Consider the following 6,466-nt stretch of genomic DNA (forward strand, 5'->3'; position numbering starts at 1 on the left):
TTTTCAAAGTGTGGGAGAACCGGCGACCCGACCGGTGGCACTCTGCCTCTCGCTGCCGCCCTCCTGGAAGCGTCCTCGGTCACTCGGTGTCCGGCAGATTTCAGAGCTCCGGAATGGTGAAAAAGAACCGGTGAGAGGGCGAAACCGGCTTCTCTCTGCCGGGCGAGGACCACCGCAGGCGGCAAGGGACGTCTGACAGGAGACGGCGCTGCGGGCAGGCTTTAAAAGTGCATGGGGTTTTGGCCTCGGCGAAAGTCGAAAAAATTTTGCGGTCGGAGCTGTCTGCCCCGGCCGGGGAAGGCTCACCGCCGGCGGCTGCCAACCCCTGGCTTGCCCGCTGGATGCCCTTTCGGAGGCTGCTGAAAAAGAACTGTCAGGCGGGCACCTCTCGGAAGAACCGCAGACCAAAACGACCGGTAAAAATTTTGGGCGATCCGACCCTCAGTGCACCTTCGGCGGCAGAGAAAAGCAACAAAAATACCGGTCAGAGAAGGGGAGTTTTGGTCGACTCTGCCAGGTTTTTGCACTAAGTCAGATCCGTAATGCCAGCGGGACTGAGTCGCTCTTGCGTGCCGTGGTCCTGGAAGCCTGCTCGGACAGAGTGGTCCTTCGGGTCCCGCGGGAAGGGGCATTTCATGTTCCTCTGCGGGAGGTGATCCATTTTCTGCGGGAAATGGCGAGCCCCTTCGGCTACAAGAGTGTGTAGGTCCCGCTCAACAGTCTACGTCCTTAACCATCGGGGACTTTGTAGATTTTGCCCAAAATCGCTCTCCGCAGAACAGAGCGGGAGGTCTCCGCGGCGGAGGCCGGAAAAGGTGCGAGGTGAGCGGCATGGTATGACTGGGCTCGTGCCGCTCACTGCTACCCGGAGCGTGGCGCCCTCCGGGTAAAAGGCTAGCCGGGGCGAGTAGGTGGATTGACGGGCGCATAAGCAACGCCGTCCCCGCCGTACAAGGTGCCGGTGGCCTGGCGAACCACCGGCGTAAGGCTAGCCAAGGGCGTACCGCGGGGCAGAGGGCGCATAAGCCACGCCGTCCCCGCTGTACAAGGTGCCGGTGGCCTGGCGAACCACCGGCGTAAGGCTAGCCAAGGGCGTACCGCGGGGCAGAGGGCGCATAAGCCACGCTCTCTCTCCATCCCACCAGAACAAGCGAAAAAATTTCAAAGTGTGGGAGAACCGGCTTCCCGACCGGTGGCACTCTGCCTCTCGCTGCCGCCCTCCTGGAAGCGTCCTCGGTCACTCGGTGTCCGGCAGATTTCAGAGCTCCGGAATGGTGAAAAAGAACCGGTGAGAGGGCGAATCCGGCTTCTCTCTGCCGGGCGAGGACCACCGCAGGCGGCAAGGGACGTCTGCCAGGAGACGGCGCTGCGGGCAGGCTTTAAAAGTGCATGGGGTTTTGGCCTCGGCGAAAGTCGAAAAAATTTTGCGGTCGGAGCTGTCTGCCCCGGCCGGGGAAGGCTCACCGCCGGCGGCTGCCAACCCCTGGCTTGCCCGCTGGATGCCCTTTCGGAGGCTGCTGAAAAAGAACTGTCAGGCGGGCACCTCTCGGAAGAACCGCAGACCAAAACGACCGGTAAAAATTTTGGGCGATCCGACCCTCAGTGCACCTTCGGCGGCAGAGAAAAGCAACAAAAACACCGGTCAAAGAAGGGAGGTTTTGGTCGACTCTGCCTGGTTTTTGCACAAAGTCAGATCCGTAATGCCAGCGGGACTGAGTCGCTTTTGCGTGCCGTGGTCCTGGAGGCCTGCTCGGACAGAGCGGTCCTTCGGGTCCCGCGGGAAGGGGCATTTCATGTTCCTCTGCGGGAGGTGGTCCATTTTCTGCGGGAAATGGCGAGCCCCATCGGCTACAAGAGTGTGTAGGTCCCGCTCAACAGTCTACGTCCTTAACCATCGGGGACTTTGTAGATTTTGGCAGAAATCGCCCCCCGCAGGTCCTAGCGGGAGGTCTCCGCGGCGGAGGCCGGAGAGGGCGCGAGGTGAGCGGCATGGTATGACTGGGTTCGTGCCGCTCACTGGTACCCGGAGCGTGGCGCCCTCCGGGTAAAAGGCTAGCCGGGGCGAGTAGGTGGGTTGACGGGCGCATAAGCCACGCCGTCCCCGCCGTACAAGGTGCCGGTGGCCTGGCGAACCACCGGCGTAAGGCCAGCCAGGGCGGACCGCGGGGCAGAGGGCGCATAAGCCACGCTCTCTCTCCATCCCACCAGAACAAGCGAAAAATTTTCAAAGTGTGGGAGAACCGGCGACCCGACCGGTGGCACTCTGCCTCTCGCTGCCGCCCTCCTGGAAGCGTCCTCGGTCACTCGGTGTCCGGCAGATTTCAGAGCTCCGGAATGGTGAAAAAGAACCGGAGAGGGGGCGACTCCGGCTTCTCTCTGCCGGGCGAGGACCACCGCAGGCGGCAAGGGACGTCTGACAGGAGACGGCGCTGCGGGCAGGCTTTAAAAGTGCATGGGGTTTTGGCCTCGGCGAAAGTCGAAAAAATTTTGCGGTCGGAGCCGTCTGCCCCGGCCGGGGAAGGCTCACCGCCGGCGGCTGCCAACCCCTGGCTTGCCCGCTGGATGGCCTTTCGGAGGCTGCTGAAAAAGAACTGTCAGGCGGGCACCTCTCGGAAGAACCGCAGACCAAAACGACCGGTAAAAATTTTGGGCGATCCGACCCTCAGTGCACCTTCGGCGGCAGAGAAAAGCATCAAAAATACCGGTCAAAGAAGCGAGGTTTTGGTCGACTCTGCCAGGTTTTTGCACAAAGTGTTGGCATCGTGCGGCGTCGCGCTTTGCCGTACCGTATCCCCAATGGAGCGGCGCCCGGCGGGGTAGGCTAGCCATGTGAGGTCGAGGGCGGGAGGACGGGACGTAAGCCAGGCCGTTCTCCACAAGAAATTCCGGACGCGGAGACCCCTTCTCCGCCCTACGGTCCCCAATGGGGTGGCGCCCGGCGGGTGAGGCTAGCCATGGGAGGACGGGACGTAAGCCAGGCCGTTCTCCACAAGAAATTCCGTACGCGGAGACCCCTTCTCCGCCCTACGGTCCCCAATGGGGTGGCGCCCGGCGGGTGAGGCTAGCCATGTGAGGTCGAGGGCGGGAGGACGGGACGTAAGCCAGGCCGTTCTCCACAAGTAAATTCCGGACGCGGAGACCCCTTCTCCGCCCTACGGTCCCCAATGGGGTGGCGCCCGGCGGGTGAGGCTAGCCATGTGAGGTCGAGGGCGGGAGGACGGGACGTAAGCCAGGCCGTTCTCCACAAGTAAATTCCGGACGCGGAGACCCCTTCTCCGCCCTACGGTCCCCAATGGGGTGGCTCCCGGCGGGTGAGGCTAGCCATGTGAGGTCGAGGGCGGGAGGACGGGACGCAAGCCAGGCCGTTCTCCACAAACTCCCAGCGGTAGAGTCTCGGCTCTCCGCTCTTTTGATCGATCTGACACAGCGCGATCCGGCGGGGCAGGGCACTTTGCTCGGTCAGGGGTATTGGCCCCGGCCGGTTTATGGTAAAGCGTTCCTTAGCCTCAGTCTTGGTCGCGCATCAATCCCCCGCTCCCCGTGAGCGGCTGTCGTCCTCTGCCTAAGGTTGTGTAGCGCGGTGCCAGTGTGGTCCTCGCACGGCCCCGCTCCTGCCACAGCGGTAGGACTCTCTGCTTCGGCTGAGGTTTGCTACGAAGCGTATGGAACGGGCGTACTCCACCGTACCGTGGGTGGGGGGCGGCGGCGTTGGCGGCGGCAGCGTCCAGCGCGGAGCTCCGGCTCCCGCGGCAGCGCCTCGCCTAGTGTCCCTCGGGCAAGTCCAATCGCCCCCCGCCCGGTCGGAGAGCGCAGACACACCTCTGTGTCCACGGTTTATTTCCGCAGCACGAAAAGGGACGGCTCCCGCCTGCTCCTCGCGGCGGCGACGAGGCTTAGACCCACCGTGGCGTATCCGCGGTAGGTATGCTCGTCGGTCGGAGGAGCGGTTGCGGTCGAGTGGTCCCCAGTGTACCCTGTTAGCGCTGCCCGCCTACGCCTGAAGAGCTGCGGACCGAGAAAAAGGTTCGCTCCGCTGCTGACGGCGAAGCGCGCGGCACGCCGCGGAAGAGGAGAGGGAGCGGTCGCCCCCGGGGCGGCTCCCCTCCGAGTCCGGCAGAAGCAGAGATTGTAGCGGAGGGGGGGGTTTCTAAATTCCCCGGGCGTGTTATCCCCAGCGGTAGCCTTTGAACTCTTCAACCGCAAGCACGATCGCACGTTCACAGCACCCGTCACTAGGAGCCGGGCCAGAGGCGGGCGGCAGACGAAACCGACATGAGCGCTTAAGGGTATTGCACCCCCGGCGCCCAGACCCTGGAAATTGAGTCTGCCCCCAAAGCCCACCCGCGTCCTCCTTGGCGCTCCCGGAGTACATGGTCGTAGATGGGCCATCGGTCGCTAATGCCAAACTGCGTCCCAGGGGTGCGTCCCCTCTGACCAACGGCAGACCCATCCCTCTCGCCAATCCGCGGATCCCCGCCAGGTCCCGAACAGGGCTCGTCCTTTAGCGTTTCAAATGCGCCCTCCCCGCCATACGAGGGGTTGAGGACCGTAGCCTTCCCTTACGAGAGGCACCAGGGGTGCGCCTGCTCGAGGGCCCGGCCGTGGGCGTAACGCTTGGGCCGCCCGGGGGAGTCGGTAGACCATGGGAGACCAACACTCGCACACGAACGTTGCCCGTGCTTTTGTGGAAGAGAGCTTCTTGCGAGGTTGTCGCTGCGGTGGCGCCCGGACAAACCCTATCCCTAAAACTTCTGGGGAATTGGCGTCTAAGCCTGCACCCTGCACGGTATCCCTGCACCCACGAAGGGGGCCGTGGAAGGCTTGGGGTCGCGCCGGCGAAACCGACCGGATGCCCGGGGTACTGAACCCCCGGGGTCCCACCCTGGAAATTGAGCCGTCCGACCCCGCCACGTCTTCCTAGTGCCCTCCTTGGCTCCCCCGCCTGTGGGCATCGTTAGGGGCTGCGGTCATCAGCGCCGGCTAAGCTTCGGCAACACGGCCGACCCACCCCTTCGGCGCCTGGGGGTGCCTGGTCCCAGTCCGGGCCGTTCCGTAGGGGCGGCTATCCCTTACATGAGGGACTCGGTGCGTCCGCTCGGGCTGCGGGGCTCCGGCTCCGACAGCCGGGGAGCTGGTTTTGACCGCGGGCCTCCACGGGAACCGGCAGGGACCGGACTAGGCGTCAAGCCGAAAATAACCCCGGCACCCTCTGCTTCCAAAGCGAGGGGACCTTTGGCCGAGCGGGGGCACCGGAAGCCGAACCGACCCCAACCCCTCTTCCTACCCCAGGGCTGGGCTGACCAATCCCCTGATCGGGTCTAAAATGGAAGAAGGGGATTCGAGGGAAGGGGCTGGCGGAAGGCAGTTGCCCGACGGAGTAGGCGAAGGCCAGGCCGTTTCCGAGTCCCGAGCAGAGGAGGGCGAACTCGGCTCTTCATCGACCGACGGCGAGGCGAGGGCGGTGGCTGCCGCGGGGAAGACTCCATTGCTCGTCAGCGCGCTAGGAGCGGGGCCGACTGGCTGCTCGGGGTATGGCATCCCCGGGGGCCCACCCTGGAAATCTTCGCTCCTCAGCCGCTGCAGGTTATAAGGTCCCGCCGCGCGTAAGCGCTCAACTCTCCGACCCACGGATGTCGAGCCCATGGTGAGCCGGCCGTTTCGTACGGGGAAAAGGGGTCCTCTGGCCCCACATCGATCGAGGGGGTTTAGATCCGCGGAGGCACGCACCGCGAGGCGAATCGCTGCTTTTCCCCAAGAGGTTAACCTTCAAACCACCGAGTAGGTTCGGGGCAGGGCCGACAGTCTGCACTGGGGTATTGCATCCCTGGTGGGGCGACCCTGGAAATCTCTGCCCCTTTCCACTCTTTCGGTTGGGCCTCTCGTCGGGGCGAGCGTAAGTCGGCAAGCAGACGTGGGAAGAGGCTTCTTACCGGTGACACTCCCTTCGTGAGAGAGGCAGGTACTCGCCCCGGACCCCGGTCCAAATCTGCGCGGGCCGGACGGCCTCGGCCCTAGCCGAAGGCCGCTCCCGCGAAGCCAGGGAGCCGAAAAAATAACCCCGACACCCTCCGCGACCTCGCGTGCTTCCAAAGCGAGGGGAAACTTTGGCCGAGCGGGGCACCCGAAGCCGAACCGACCCCAACCCCTCTTCTTACCCCAGGGCTGGGCTGACCAATCCCCTGATCGGGTCTAAAATGGAAGAAGGGGATTCGAGGGAAGGGGCTGGCGGAAGGCAGTTGCCCGACGGAGTAGGCGAAGGCCAGGCCGTTTCCAAATCCCGAGCCAGAGGAGGGCGAACGACGTTCTTCATCGACCGACGGCGAGGCTAGGGCGAGGGCGGTGGCTGCCGCGGGGAAGACTCCATTGCTTGCCAGCGTGCTAGGAGCGGGGCCGACAGGCTGCTCGGGGTATGGCATCCCCGGGGGCCCACCCTGGAAATCTTCGCTCCTCAGCCGCTGCAGGTTAT

Source organism: Engystomops pustulosus, unplaced genomic scaffold (assembly GCF_040894005.1).
Source record: "Engystomops pustulosus unplaced genomic scaffold, aEngPut4.maternal MAT_SCAFFOLD_310, whole genome shotgun sequence".
Classification (NCBI taxonomy): Eukaryota; Metazoa; Chordata; class Amphibia; order Anura; family Leptodactylidae; genus Engystomops; species Engystomops pustulosus.